This window comes from Podarcis tiliguerta (genome assembly GCF_965153285.1).
Source record: "Podarcis tiliguerta genome assembly, chromosome: 9".
Taxonomy (NCBI): Eukaryota; Metazoa; Chordata; class Lepidosauria; order Squamata; family Lacertidae; genus Podarcis; species Podarcis tiliguerta.
In genome coordinates this window covers 62,793,774-62,802,991 of record NC_139542.1, presented here as the reverse complement: position 1 = coordinate 62,802,991, position 9,218 = coordinate 62,793,774, and the positions used below count along the sequence as shown (strand labels likewise).

Here is a 9,218-nt window from a genome sequence, read left to right as displayed (position 1 = left end):
ACCTCTTTTGTTGACCACCAGCATTGCGCTTTCCATTTTTAAGTTCAGAGTAGAGTAGTTTCTTTGGAAGATGATCATCAGGCATCCGCACAACATGACCAGTCCAACGAAGCTGATGTTGAAGAATCATTGCTTCAACACTGTACACTGGCATTAGTTTGCATTAGTTGCTTCTTCTGGCATTCACTGCTTCACTGGTATTCACTGAGTTGGAGATGGCATTGGTCCATGTTTCACAAGCATACAGTAAGATTGGTAGTAAAATAGCTTTGTAAACAAGCATTTTGGTTCCTTATTACAGAACATGAGTTGGGGCAGATAATACACAATTAAGGAACCAATGGCTGCCTTCTCACTTGCAGATTAAAAGAACTGTGTCTGGATGTGAGGTGGCAGCTTGCATATTGCTTGCCAGTTCATTTCTAGACCCAATTAAAGGTGTTCACACTAGTGCTTAAAAACCTAAATATCTGAAGGATCACCTCCTTCCCTACATATGCTCTTTAGTTCCCCTGGTTCTGGTTTTTTTTTTGTTCCAACATCCTCAGAAGTTTTGGGAAGTGGTATTCTCTGTAGAAGCCCCTACGTTGTGGCATTCCCTTGCTAAGGAGCCTACTGTACAGCTTTAGACAAATGCTAGAAACATACCTCTTTGTGATTCAAGGACCCGCCCCCCGCTTAGGAATAAGAAAGACACATGGACACAGTATATTAGGTTAATGGGCTAGAAAAGGCCACAACTTTATTGATTACAGCATGTGAGAGGTATTGGCTTAGGCATTGGATAAACAGCAGAGCTTGACTCCACCCCCTCAGGGAGGGGTGAGTCTAACGGGGGTTAACCACCAGTAGGGGGAGCCTGTTGATGCAAATACAACTGGAAGCTCTCCCCTGATGTCACTGTGGGGCGTGCCATGGCCCTAGCCACCAGCAGGGCATCGGGCAGGATCCACGACCGCCGGATTCCTTTAACGGACTACCCATAAAGTGAAGGGGTAGGCGATGGCCACACCCTGCCCTTCCATACACCAACAACATATTCCAATGCCTAACCGCCACCCAAGCCAAAAAGGCTTGCCGCCAATACCCTCACAGCTGCAACCAATCCCTAAAGCTTCTGATGATGTCGGCCAGCCATATATCATTGCCACGATCTGAAAGATGAACACCGTCCGCCCTGAACAACATCTCCTAGCCAATCAGGATGTCAGCATGTGGAATAACCAGGCCATTCTTATAACATAATTTGCGCGCTACCACACAATTTAAGAGTTTCCTGGATTTTTCAATGGCCATAGGATTATGAGAGCCCTGCCAAACCCTTCTCTTCAGAAGGGAGGACCAAAACAAAGATGTCCTGGGAACAATCCCAAGTGAAGGAAGATGGGGCAAGCTGGATGTCATACTTGTCTCCAAATGAAAGCACCAAACTTCCCTTGAACTGCAGAGCCACATCGTTTGTTGGCCAATAAGCCTTAGGGAAAATGAGACATGGAGGGCCTAATCCCATCAAATAAAGTTTAAGTGCATAGATTCTTGTACTCTTTGTAAAATGTGCATTGCATAGTGCTGCGCATCAGGCTGCAATGATATGGCCCACAGCAATCACAAAAACCCTTCCAAATAAGAGAGGGGAAAACAACAGCAAGAGCCAAAACAATAATATAATTTTATTTTCTAGAAAAGATTCTTGAAATGTTGATGACAGGATAACGCAGTTGAAATGTTCTTCTCTGGGTTATTACTGTTTCTAGCTCAGGAAAAAAAAAATCCTATAGATATATTCCAGGGTGGGTAATGCAATAAAGATTTGCTTGTCAGAAAATGATTTCGGTTATATTGCAGCTTTCCTATATCTAAAAGGTAGAGGAAAGGGGGAAATATTGATTCCTATTTTCAGAGCTTACAGGAGCAATATGTACAGGATCTAATCTTCATATTGGTATTTGCTTTTTAGTACATTGCAAATAGATTTTCCTTAACTAAACTCTCTCACTCCGACACCCACTTTTTAAAAAAACAAAACAAAACTTGTTACAAATCTTCCTCCAGGTGAAATTATTTCCACAAACAATGATATTTAATTGTCTGTCAGTTTGCTTGTAAACATCACTACAGAGTCTGCTTGGGAACGGTATGCTTTTAAGAAATATTTGATATATTATTTTTTGACAGCATTATCTGCTAGAAGTCTACAAAAATAGTAAGTCAGAACACTTTAGCAGCTGATTGCCTTACAAAAGCAGCATTTTTATTTTTTTGCCTGCATTTTCAAGATCAGACACAGGGCTTCCAAAAGGGTAAAAATGTTTGCTAATTCTTACATTTATCCTCTTGACATTTCTCACAGCTCCATTTAAGAGGCAAGAGAAGACTGAATTGGATATTAAAAGCATTTGTTACTATTTCCCAAATTTAGCCTATAGGGAGCCAAATGTTTAAGAAATGGTGGCAGATGGAAATTCAGTCATGGTACCATCAGACTTGCCCTTTCTTTGCTGAAGATAGCTACCAAGTTAGTGGGAAAACTTTTCTCAGATGATACTATTAGGCTTTAATTATAACTTTCCTCATACGTGTGAGGAATCCATAGCAGTAACAGATTGTCTGAGAAATTAAAAGCACATAAACATCTTGGGGAGAGGCACCGGAAATAAACTGATAGGAGAAACTGTTTCAGTTCAGCAAAGTTCATGATTCGGAAGGTATGTACACGCTACCCAAATCTAGAGTGGAAAGGCCCATGACATCAGTAGCTGGTGCTGCGTATGGCCCTTTTGACCAGGCAAAAGCAAAAAGCCTGATCAATCAGGAGGGATCATCGTATTGCCTTGCAATCACAGGGTTTGCTTGCTGTGATGACTTGGAAGATTAGATCAGATTTTGTTAAGCTTGGTAATATAAACCGTGCCAGAGACTCAAGGCTTTTAGATAATTATCATATGATTGTAATGCTATGCGTACTTTCTTGAGAGTAAGTACTATTGAACTCTGTGGAACATGCTTCTACATAAGAATATTTTATGATCAGCTGCAGGATTCTACTCCTATCCTAAGTGATTGTAAACCCCAATGAAGATGGACTGGTGAGGGAAAGAATAGAACATCATAGAAGAAAAATGTCCCTTTAATAACTAGTTCAGGGAAGCTTGGATATGAAAATGGACACACAGACACACACAGCCCAAAATAGAGAGTGGCTAGCACATATGCAAAAGATTTCCTTAGTACGCAGAAGAACACAACTTTGTGAACAAAACAAAAATGACATTGATATATATATAAAGACACCCTGTTTGACAGGAAACAGAATGTTGATAACAGTTGGTCCCACACAAGAGGCAGTGGGGAGCAGGGCCTAAGCAAACTAGAAGACATGGCCCTCTTTGTGCATTAATTGTGTGAAGAAGGCTTCACACAAGTAACGACAAATTGGGATTTGGGGCTGGCCCTACCTCAAGCCCACCTCATACTGTTTTCCCCTCCTTGAAAGTCAGGATTCCAGATTGCATGGAAAACCTTCATGTGTAAGCTTCCATGCTGAAGAAGTTCATGCTCAATGTGTGGAATTGCTGTCCGAATTACATTTTCCACAAGTTGTTAGAACATCTGGAGGGCAGAAGGTCCCAAATCCCTTTACCAAATCTGAACAGACAGCCATGTTGTAGGAGTTCACATTTGGCTGGGAAAGAAAGAAATGTTCTCCCTTGTCCTGCCTTTTGTGAACAAGGTGGCCTATAAATAAATTTAAATAACAAAGTAGAACTATAAACTGCAATATCAAGGTCAGATGTTAAGTTAGAACAGATATTAAGACTGCTAGAACACGTCGTGGCAGACACTAAGGCATAGGATGTATTCTGCTTTGGTGGTGCTGGCCAGAAGCAGAACCCAAATGGCACCTCTCATCTACTAAAGTTGACACTTTAAAGAGTCTTGCTGAAACATTTAAAGGTAAAGGGACCCCTGAGCATTAGGTCCAGTCGTGACCGACTCTGGGGTTGCGGCGCTCATCTCGCTTTATTGGCCAAGGGAGCCAGCGTACAGCTTCTGGGTCATGTGGCCAGCATGACTAAGCAGCGCACAGAAATGCTGTTTACCTTCCCGCTGGAGCGGTACCTATTTATCTACTTGCACTTTGACATGCTTTTGAACTGCTAGGTTGGCAGGAGCAGGGACCGAGCAACGGGAGCTCACCCCATCGCGGGGATTCAAACCACGGACTTTCTGATCGGCAAGTCCTAGGCTCTGTGGTTTAATCCACAGCGCCACCCGTGTCCCGCTGAAACTTTTAGACATCTCTTAATTCTGCAAAATGAGAAGGCTGATGATGGTGTGGATGTAAAATGTGAGGTAGTGGATGCAAAATACGTGGTCCTTGGGGGTGAAAGGATGTGTCCATTTCAGTTGTCTCAGTTTCTCCTTTTTTCCATTCTTAAATTTCATTCTTCATATTTTGCAGGAATTTGCTATCTTGTGTTTTAAAATAAATAAATAAATAAATAAATAAATAAATAAATAAATCATCGCCAAAATATATCAGAATTTTAGTGCAAATTTATCCTCATAAATACATGTAATATGTGGTTTTGACTAATGTACGCATGTTTGCAAGCAATTTCCCCTAATATTATCAAGTTTTGGATGCTATTTTCATAAAAAAAAATCTTCACTTTCATGCACACTTCCCCCTAATATGTGCATTTTTGTAAACACTGTTTGGTTGGGAAATGGCATTGCAAAATTCGCCTAAGTGAAAATTCTGAAGGTCACACATTGTTTCAGAAAGCGTGACTACAATAGATTCAGCTTTAAATGCTCATGAAACTTAATTTCTCCTCTACCGTGACCAGTCCTTATCTGAAAATAGTTTCATTTATCTCCATATGCCCTTTACTTGGATCTTCTCTCTCTCTCTCTCTCTCTCTCTCTCTCTCTCGCTCTCTCTCCCTCCCTCTCTCTCTCTCTCTCTCTCTCTCTCTCTCCCTCTCTCTCCCTCTCTCTCTGTGATGGCCTGGGAATCAGAATCAGAGGCTGAACCTGAGGAATCCCAGCCTGCATAGGAGTCCCTGCCTCCAGGACCAGCTGAGCTGGGGCTGGGGCTTGAGCCTGAAGGGTCCTCACCTGTGCTGGATCCCCAGGTGCAGGCACCAGCTGAGTCTGCTCTGGCTCCTGAGGTGATGGAGGACTCACTGCCTGCAGGTGCTCCACTCTCAGCCCCGTCAGGGGAAGGTGAGGTTGCCTCTGGGTCCAGTAACCCTCCAGCCTTTCCTGAGCTGCAGAGGTTCAGGGCAGAGAGGTGGAGGGAACTAAGTTCCCGCAGGAGGAGTGCTCGCCTCCAGGCCAGGAGAGATGAGTCACCTGTGGACTGGCGCCACCCTATGCCTCGGGGCAGATAAAAGCCAGCCAGCCCAGCCCCAGGTTGCGGAAGCAACATTGTTGGTAGCCTGTTCCTGCCTGCAACCTGTCCTGCTCTTCTGCCAGAGTTCCTGACACCTGACTCCTTGTCTTGGACCCTGCTTCAGCTTTGATGGACAGCCTCCATACCATACCCTTGGCCTTGGACTGGACTCGGACCATGCCGCACGGTAACCCCCTGGGACCAGCACTCTCTCTCTCTCTGGCAGTGGAGGAACCTTTGCAGCTGCTTTAGACTGGTATGTGGAACCTATGGCCCTCCAGATTTTGGACTCCAAACTCCAAACAGCCCATGTCAGAATGACTAATAGTCAGGGGAGATGGAAGCTGTAGGTCAACAACATTTGGAGGGCCACAAGTTCCTTATCCATAATGTAAACATTACAGAATCCCCATATAGATATACCAACCCTCTGTGGTCATCGGATGAATTGATTATGCTGCGTCCTACAGATATTCATCTAATGAGCACTTGGAGATGGGCTTTCTCTGTGGTGGCACCCATCTTGAGGAATACTCTCTCTCTGTGAAATCCAGCAGGCACAGCCAGTCCTGATATTTTGTCAGTTAGTCAAGATTCCAAGATTGTGGAATGAAAGGATAAAATTTACAGCCTGTAATGCTTTGTAAGAGAATATGATGAAAATGATGTATAGATGGTATATTACACCAGTGAAATTAGGTAAAACATATAAGACAAATAATAAATGTTGGAAATGTAAAGAAAAAGAAGGAACATTTTATCATATGTGGTGGGAATGTAAAAAAGTAAAGAACTTCTGGGAAATGATATATAATGAGATGAAAAAGATGTTGAAATATACATTTTTTTAAAAACCAGAAGCATTTTTACTTGGTATTATAGGTGAGGACATTAATAGGCAAGATGTTAAATTGTTTTTATATGCAACAACTGCATATTGTTAGCCCAGAAATGGAAACAAGAAGAAATTACGATGAAAGAAGAATGGCAGACGAAATTAATGGACTATGCAGAATTGGACAAAATGACAGGAAGGATTCGAAACCTGCGGGACCAGAGATTTACAGAAGATTGGAAGAAGTATATGAATTATTTGAAGAGCAACTGTAATCAACAAATTACGCTAGTAGCACTACAAGAAGTTTTGTAAGGAGAAATATACAAAGAGTTACGAAGTAGAAAAAGATAGAGATATTGGTTATGCATTTGAAATGTAATAGGTAAGATAAGAAATGCATACTGAGAGATTAGATTGGAAAATTTTCAGACAGGATTGATGGAAGTCAAAAATTTGAATAAGATGTAAAAGTATGTTCAATTACTGTTGAAAATGAAAAATTTATATATATAATTTTATTTTTTTTAAAAGATTCAGGACCTCTTGCTGGGCTTCCAACCAGTTTCTATTGATCTTTGATATGGCAGATGATTTTTAGAAAATTATGTTTTAGTTGACCAATTTAAGTTGTCAAGTTGTGCACCATCCTGCTATTTTTTTGTTTTAAGCATGGTACATAAATGTTTTCAAAAAATAGATAGAAGTACTGGTGGGAAGATGGTGGGTTACAGGGCAAAGCAGAGTTGGTACTGAGCAGTTCATGAAATAACCGGAAAAAACCAGTTGCTTTTATTCTGTTCCATGTTTGCCTGCTAAAGCTTTAAAGTAATCTCAGATTTCTGCACAGTGATTGCCTTCTCTCATGATTTGCCCCTCATCTACACAAATCCTCCCAATTTATGTTTTGTTAGCTACAGTTCTGTTCAATGAACTGATGCTAGGTTGTGATACTGGGCTGCATTAATGACCTCGAGGTCCCGCAATCACAAACTTCTTCCTTCCTTATAATTTGGCTGCCTCGGGGATGCTGATGATGGCAAATAAAAATGGTAATGGACATCCGAAAGAACATGATGGAATCTCTAGGCAAGTAGCTGAGTTTTGATAAGATGACACCTTGAATTGATGGCAAAAGATTGTACATCGTGTAATGAGTTTACGGCGTACAGTGCTATCTCTGGACAAAAATAGCAGCTCTTTCTCTCTTGGATAAACAAAAGCAAATCTGAGTGAAAATGGGCACATGTAAGAGAGAGATGTTCAATTTTTGTTGTCTTTCAGTGCTCACATACTTTTGTATTATTTCCAGGTGCTGGCTTCCTTCCCCATGCTTTAGCAGTGATTACTTCATTTGTAGTATGAAGTGGTGCCAAAGCAAAAACAAAACAAAAACAGAGAGCAAACCTCAGCATAAACCCAGGCTGGCAATAGAACAATATACCTCTTGTTCATATAACCCTTTCTTTCACAAGCTCCTGTTATGGCGGAGGATAAATGCAGATGAAAAGGAAGCAGCTATAATAGGAATCCTGAAAAGTACAGCAATGGGGCAGGACTTGCTTCAGTCTGCCATTTGCCAATTGCTTTTCAAGTACTAGATCTATCCTCTGCCCTTGAGAAAAACGCATTATGCCCAACCAAAGCCTTAGTTATGTATGCAGATTATGTCACAACCATGTCAACAACCATAGTTTTGCTAGGTATTTGTTGTTATGAGGTGGGTCTCCCCACAAGTGAGCATTCAGTCATCCAAGCTCCTTCCTAAAGGCTACAGTAGTACCTCAGGTTATCATAGAATCATAGAGTTGGAAGAGACCACAAGGGCCATCGAGTCCAACCCCCTGCCAAGCAGGAAGCACCATCAGAGCACTCCTGACATATGGTTGTCAAGCCTCTGCTTAAAGACCTCCAAAGAAGGAGACTCCACCACACTCCTTGGCAGCAAATTCCACTGTCAAACAGCTCTTACTGTCAGGAAGTTCTTCCTAATGTTTAGGTGGAATCTTCTTTCTTGTAGTTTGGATCCATTGCTCCGTGTCCGCTTCTCTGGAGCAGCAGAAAACAACCTTTCTCACTCCTCTATATGACATCCTTTTATATATTTGAACATGACTATCATATCACCCCTTAACCTCCTCTTCTCCAGGCTAAACATGCCCAGCTCCCTTAGCCGTTCCTCATAAGGCATCGTTTCCAGGCCTTTGACCATTTTGGTTGCACTCCTCTGGACACGTTCCAGTTTGTCAGTGTCCTTCTTGAACTGTGGTGCCCAGAACTGGACACAGTACTCCAGGTGAGGTCTGACCAGAGCAGAATACAGTGGCACTATTACTTCCCTTGATCTAGATGCTATACTCCTATTGATGCAGCCCAGAATTGCATTGGCTTTTTTAGCTGCCGCGTCACACTATTGGCTCATGTCAAGATTGTGGTCAACGAAGACTCCTAGATCCTTTTCACATGTACTGCTCTCAAGCCAGGTGTCACCCATCTTGTATTTGTGCCTCTCATTTATTTTTTTCCCAAGTGCAATACTTAACATTTTCCCCTGTTAAAGTTCATCTTGTTTGTTTTTACCCAGTTCTCTAATCTGTCAAGGTCATTTTGAAGTGTGATCCTGTCCTCTGGGGTGTTAGCCACCCCCCCAGTTTGGTGTCATCTGCAAATTTGATCAGGATGCTCTTGAGTCCATCATCCAAGTCGTTGATAAAGATGTTGAATAAGACCAGGCCCAAGACAGAACCCTGTAGCACCCCACTAGTCACTCTTCTCCAGGATGAAGAGGAACCATTGATGAGCACCATTTGGGTTCGGTCAGTCAGCCAGTTACAAATCCACTGAGTGGTAGCATAGTCAAGACCGCATTTTACCAGCTTCTTTACAAGAATATCATGGGGCACCTTGTCGAACGCCTTGCTGAAATCAAGGTAGGCTACATCCACTGCATTCCCTTCATCTACCAGGGTTGTAATTCTGTCA

The 9,218-nt window shown here is 42.2% G+C and overlaps 1 long non-coding RNA gene across 1 annotated transcript; it reads right to left on the bottom strand.

Annotated features, from left to right (window-relative positions):
- Positions 1-1,650: 1,650 nt before the first annotated feature.
- On the bottom strand, positions 1,651-5,940 carry LOC310685723. The gene is made up of 3 exons (XR_014515432.1): positions 5,829-5,940; positions 4,372-4,473; positions 1,651-1,856 (listed from the first exon to the last, which is right to left on the bottom strand). It is a non-coding gene; the product is annotated as an uncharacterized lncRNA (long non-coding RNA).
- Between the last annotated feature and the right edge of the window lie 3,278 nt (positions 5,941-9,218).